Source organism: Belonocnema kinseyi, chromosome 5 (genome assembly GCF_010883055.1).
Source record: "Belonocnema kinseyi isolate 2016_QV_RU_SX_M_011 chromosome 5, B_treatae_v1, whole genome shotgun sequence".
Taxonomy (NCBI): Eukaryota; Metazoa; Arthropoda; class Insecta; order Hymenoptera; family Cynipidae; genus Belonocnema; species Belonocnema kinseyi.
In genome coordinates this window covers 52,210,873-52,217,043 of record NC_046661.1, presented here as the reverse complement: position 1 = coordinate 52,217,043, position 6,171 = coordinate 52,210,873, and the positions used below count along the sequence as shown (strand labels likewise).

The window sequence follows — 6,171 nt, the reverse complement described above, 5'->3', positions numbered from 1 at the left end:
GGGGGAGGGCTAAAAGTGGCCAAGATTGGGCTATTTCTTGTATTACTAGAAACTTTTCAAAAATATTGCGGAGAGTTAAAAAGGTTGGCTTTTCCCGAAAAATCTTTTTACTTTTATTTTCGAATTTTGAAAACATGAAAAAATATTTTCTAGACAAAATTAGTGTACAGCTTGATACAGCCCGCAAAAGCAGAAATTTAAACTTTACACCAATCAGAGACAACCTCTCCTAACCTCTTTCTGTTTTTAGATCACCGAGATCACCACACGAAATTCTTACAAATATGTTGCTTCTTTGCATTATATTAATTAATTTTTGTTCTTAGATAATTAATATTTGTGATTTTATAATTTTTTATAATTGTCTACTTCATTTTACTTTTTTAAGACTCATGTCAGATCACTATAACTGTTTTTTTTCTAACGATTATTTTAAGTTTTATTACATATTTTGCATATATAATGTGTCACCAAGGTACATTATTGTTTAAACAATATACTGTGAATAAAATGTATCAATATCAAGCATTAAATAAAATTATTTCTATATTTTTAAAAGGGGTCTGCCTTAGGAAACCGGGCCATTTAACATTTTTTTAACATCAAACTTTATTGTCTTTTGAACATTTTTTTAACTGCTATGCTATTTAATGCATTTTCCGACCAGATAAATCGAATACAATCAATGTCTCCGAATGCCGTTAAATGATGAACCGGAAAAAAATGGTACTTTTTCAGTGTCAAAAACTATGGTCCCTGGCGGACCGAAAGGTGCCTCTACAAAGTACCCTTAAAGACCCCACGAGTCCCTCTTTGGTTCCTTCTTAAAAAACTAAAAAAAAAAAAAAAAACAGCAAGATCAACTTTTAAAAGGTTGAAATTCGGATTGTACGTTAAAATTTCCATTAGAAACTCACGGAGTAATCGCAATACTTTTTTTGCAGCGTTAAAATTTTTTTAAAAATGTCATTAACTTCTGCTGAAGGTGACTTCAAGCGCATCTATAAAAGCTCAAGTAGTATGTTTCGCGCGAAGTTTAAAAATAAAATTCTCTCTCACTTGCATCACAGCGTTTTTGTCTGAGGTCTCCACTACGTGGCGCTAGCATCCACACAAAATTCTTAAAGTAACCGAGGGAACACTTATTGACTGCTACTAAAAAAAGATGCACTTGAAGTCGCCTTCGGCCCATGTAAATGACAGACATTTTATTTTTTAAAGTCTTTAACGCTGCAAAAAAAGGCATTGCGATTACTCCATAAGTTTCTAATGGAAATTTTAACGTAGAATCCGAATTTCAACAATTTGAAAGTTGATCTTGCTGTTTTTTTTTTTTTTAGTTTTTTAAGAAGGAACCGAAGGGGGACTCAGTGGGGTCTTAATGGTACTTTCTAGAGGTTCCTTTTGGTTCCTTCGGTCCGCCAGGAGTTCCATTTTAATTAAGCATCATTTTTTTAGCATCCTTTTATAATACCAAATCGTCTTGCTTTGAAGCCATAGTTCGTACTATTTTACTTTGGTAACTTCAGATTATCGAACTATCGAACTAAAATACACGAAAATATTTGAGATAGAAAAATTTTTATTCTCACTACGGTCCTGTATTTATTTTAAAAAAGCTGTACTAAAACGTCATTTATTGGCATCAAAACAAAGTGGCATGAAAATAGAGCCACCCCGGTAATAAGAGTAGAATAGAGAAAAATTAATATTTTCATATTTCAGCGCAAAAGTGAAGATTATTCTATTATTTTGAATGCGCAATTTTTCCATCTGTATAAAATGCCATCATAAGAATAAGATACCTCCGAAACTTATTCACTTCCATTTCCATAGCGTCCGCCACACGGTTTTCTCTTATCCCAAACAGAACGTGTTTTCAATATATTTAATTCCTTCTCATTGTACCGGTAACACACCTCACAGATATTTTTTATTCCTCAGAAGTAGTCATATTTTGATTTTATTTAATTCCTTCTAATTAGTTCACAAATTATGTGTAATAAGTTGCTTTAATTCCTTGATGCGAAATATAGGTTCTGAAATTTTAATTCTAACCAATTCAACTCTGCCTCTCTAGAATTCAAATTATTTAAATCCATACATTTGAATTAAATTTGAGTTAAATTTTACTAAGTCGATTGAGAGGAATAGGATTTGCACTTTTTCTGTTCCTGTTGGGGGATTTTTAGACAGAGGAAAAATTGCGTATTCATAGGAATACAAATTCTTAATTTTTCTGAATTCAACAATTATTACCGGGACCTGAAACTATATTTTTGGAGAACTGTTTCAATAACAAAAACGAGCCTTGAAATGACACTTTTTTACAGCATATAATTCACTTCAATGCTCTCCTTTTTACAGGGTATGTCCGGCTGTCAAGCATTTACGAGTTCTGCCTAAGAAATTGCTAAAATTAAAGTTTCTTATTCCTTTTATATAAATTTCATATGTATACAACATCACACAATTTTAATAAAGTTTTTTTTATCCATTTTGATGTTGACATAAACATATCAAATGGCCCATAATAGGAATCCGGTTACCTTCGACGGGTCTTTTTAAAAAACATAAGCATAATTTTATTTAATACTTGATATTGACAAATTTTATTCGCTGTACATTGTGTAAACATTTATGTACTTTAATGACGCATGATATATGAAAAATGCGATATAAAACGTAAAATAAGCGTTAATTAAAGCCCATTATATAATGAGCGTTGAAAAAAGAAGTTAAAATTGACAAAAAGTTATAAAATTACAAATATTATTTACCTGAGAAGAAGAATTAATGGATATTAAGCGAGGAAGCGACATATTTTTCAGAATTTCTTTTTTGTAACCTTTTTGGTTAGGAGATGCTGTCTCTTACTTAAAATTTTAAATCAACACAAAGTAATTCATTAAAACATCTAACATAGATAGAAATCTATGAACTACTAAAATAATTATTACTTTCTATTTTTGTTAATTCACTTGCACCGTTGAAAAAAAACCACTTTGTAAATAACTAGAAGGCTATTTTAGCAAGTAACCACCCAGACACTTGATTAATATATGTTTATATACAAATATTGATGGGGCCCGGCTTAGACACTTTTCCTCTATTTCTTAAGCATGTAGTACTTATAAACTTCTTAAATGTTCACTAACTTCCGAAATAGTCAACATTTGTCATTGTTCTTGGGCTCATTTTGAAGCTTTTTTTAACGCATCACAAAAGCTTATGAACATAAATAGTAAAAGTATCATGAAGTTTCTATCTAATTTCCTAAAAATATATATTTATTTAACTTTTAATCTCATTTGCCTACAGATAAGATGTTTCAAATTTTTCCAACTTTTTTATTAAAACTTCAAGTTCTTGCAATTCAAAAATAAATTTTTTACAATTTATACTCGTAAGCTGCTGTGATACAATGAAAAAACAGCTTGAAAATGAGCCCAAGAACATTGAAAAATGTTGATTATTTCGGAAGTTATTGAAAATGTAAGAAAACATTAAAATTTACACTATTTTTGCAATATCTACTTAAAAACTAGACAAATTTGCTTCGGCCTGTGCTTATTTTCTACAGAATTTCGAGAAAAAAATCAACCTTTTAAAGAGAAAATTTTTTAGCTCTGGTATAATTAAAATTAAGAGAATTTATTCAGTCATGAAAAAAGAGGTGGCCTAAAACTTTTTGCACGGCAGTGCATCTCATATCGTAATTTGAGACAAGAATTCAAAAAAGGATACTAATATGGGTTCCCACATAGGTTCCAATGTAGTTCACGATAATATTAATTTTACACGTATCATAGATTTTGAAAATATATTATTACGTAGTTTATAGCCTCACCAAAAATATTTACGCTACGCTCATCGAACATAAGTGAACCTAAACACGGGTATATTTTTAATAGGATATTATATACAAGTTTATGGAAAGAAACCATACAAATTAATTTACTTTTAACTAGGAAATACTTCAAATCTATGCCCATCTAAATCGAAGTTCGGAGTTTAAAAAACAAACGCTTGTCACCACTATCTACACATTGAAAAATATTCTTATGCATCCTATCACAGTAATATATTGTCATTAACAACTTTAAAATGCAAAGTTTGCCTATCTCGAATTCTGTACATATTTTGAAGTGGCTGACATGCTATTGGGTATCCAATTTTGTCTACAAAACTGATAGGATCTAAATGCTTAAAATCGAGTTTATTTCATGTAATTTATCAAGTAAAACAAATAAGTGATTTTTGATTTTACCTAGACATGCAATTAGTAGACTTTAATGTATCATCGCCTACCTTAGTTGAGGTCAAAAGGATACAGAAAATAAATTATGCTACTTTTAACCTTATAAATATGGTTCATAACTTGAAAAATAAAAATAAAATTACGGGACTGTTAACCTCAATGAGTTAATCTTTTCGCATGGAATTTGGCATAATCGTATTCTATTTTTAGAAATTAAATGATTCATAGGGAAGTCCAATGAGCGAAACTTACGCGTGTCAAAGAATCATGGTCGCAAAAAGCATTTCCCGTGAGTTACGTCACTGTCGTAAAAACGAAGCTCACTTCGTGTTTACTTCGAGATCGTTTGGGCAAACTAAGTAGGCAAAGGGTCCCTTCAATTATTCCACGTTAAATGCGCGATACATACGACCACTTGTGCATTGCCGCACTCCATATCACTCCGATCTTCAGCACGTACAAGAATTCAAATTTTCATTTATAAAAAAAAAAGAAATATTTGGAACAATCTACCTTTACGGATTTTTCCGTAAGACTAATCCCTTTTCTAGCTCGTCCAGGGCTAACGTCACGGAAAATTCCGTAATGAAAGTCCTAGTGCTATACTTGACCGGTAAATTTTACGGAAAATTCCGTAATACTAGCCAGTGCAAAAAATTTGCATGTAAAAATGTTCTAATAAAAATTTAAAAACGCAAAATAAATTACTAAAAATTAAATGTTACTGACTAGAGCAAACGAATTTTTAATTGCCCTTTAGTTTAATTTAAAACAAATACGTCGCCATTTCTTCATCCCCTCGTCCAACCACCCCATTCAAAACATCAACAACTTCAACTTACCAAAATTTGTCTCCTCCAGATAATCCAAAAATGCACAATTTTCTATTCCGGTCAGGAAATTCGTGAAACTGTCATCTTATGCGTTAGCATTAGAAGCGAAGAAAATTCACTGAAATTCCACATGTGGGGAGAGGGGAATAGTGTGAGAAAATTGAGAACGGATGCACATAACGACTGAAGGAATGCACTGAACCATCACGTGTACTAATTTTCTGGCACTGAGTTCACTGATTTTTCAATTAAAAAAATAAAATCTAAGCCGATTCTAAGATTTTCAGAGGCACTGGCACGAGATCTTGGGAAAATAGATAGTGATAGTTGGATACTAAAGTCTAACCGTTGAGCAGGGGGACCCCTCCCTTCTGCCTAGAGAGCGAACACCGAACACTGCCCTGCTTCAAACTGCCGAACTTGATGCGACTCTAGGATAACGCAGGGGTGGTATGACATGACTAAGTCCCTTCTGCGCCTATGCACTGGCGTCGAAACTGAGGGATTTTCACTCCCCTTAATTTTTTTGCCCAAAATATATGCGGCCGAAGCCAATTTACTGAATTTTTCCTAAAAAATTTGATAAATTGTTCTTGTTACATAATTGTTATGCAATCGTTATATACGTGCTACATGAGGTATATTACCGTTAAGTTAGAGCATATTCAACATGAGCTTATTATCAATTAAAAGCAAGAAATCGTTTACTTCACTCTCACGAAAAAAAGTTCCAATTCCACTAATTGCTACATAACTGTAATATAATGAACATATTATGATATTTCCTGCTATTGAGTGTAAACTAACTAGTTTTAAGAATGGAAAAATCAGTTTTACATTATCATGATTCGTTGTATACGCGGAGAAACTATTGGTTGTAAAGTTTGGCATTATAATATTTATTTTTACAAGAGTTCAAAGGCAATCTAGTTCGTAGGATATAATCGAGACAGAAAATAGTATTAATTGCCACAGAGATACGAAGAAATATTTTTTCCGATATCAATTATAAATATACTCCAAACTTAATGGTAGCATCGTGGCTGCAATAACTAGCAGCTTAAATAATATAAGTTG

General features: G+C 31.8%; 1 protein-coding gene across 2 annotated transcripts in view; it reads right to left on the bottom strand.

Annotated features, from left to right (window-relative positions):
- LOC117173218 overlaps nucleotides 1–5,504 on the bottom strand; it is a 26,210-nt gene extending 20,706 nt beyond the window's left edge. For both annotated transcript variants that reach the window (XM_033361671.1, XM_033361672.1), the window contains exon 1: nucleotides 5,104–5,504. The gene's annotated coding sequence lies outside the window, so the exon portion shown is untranslated. The remainder of the gene's footprint in view (nucleotides 1–5,103) is intronic.
- Between the last annotated feature and the right edge of the window lie 667 nt (nucleotides 5,505–6,171).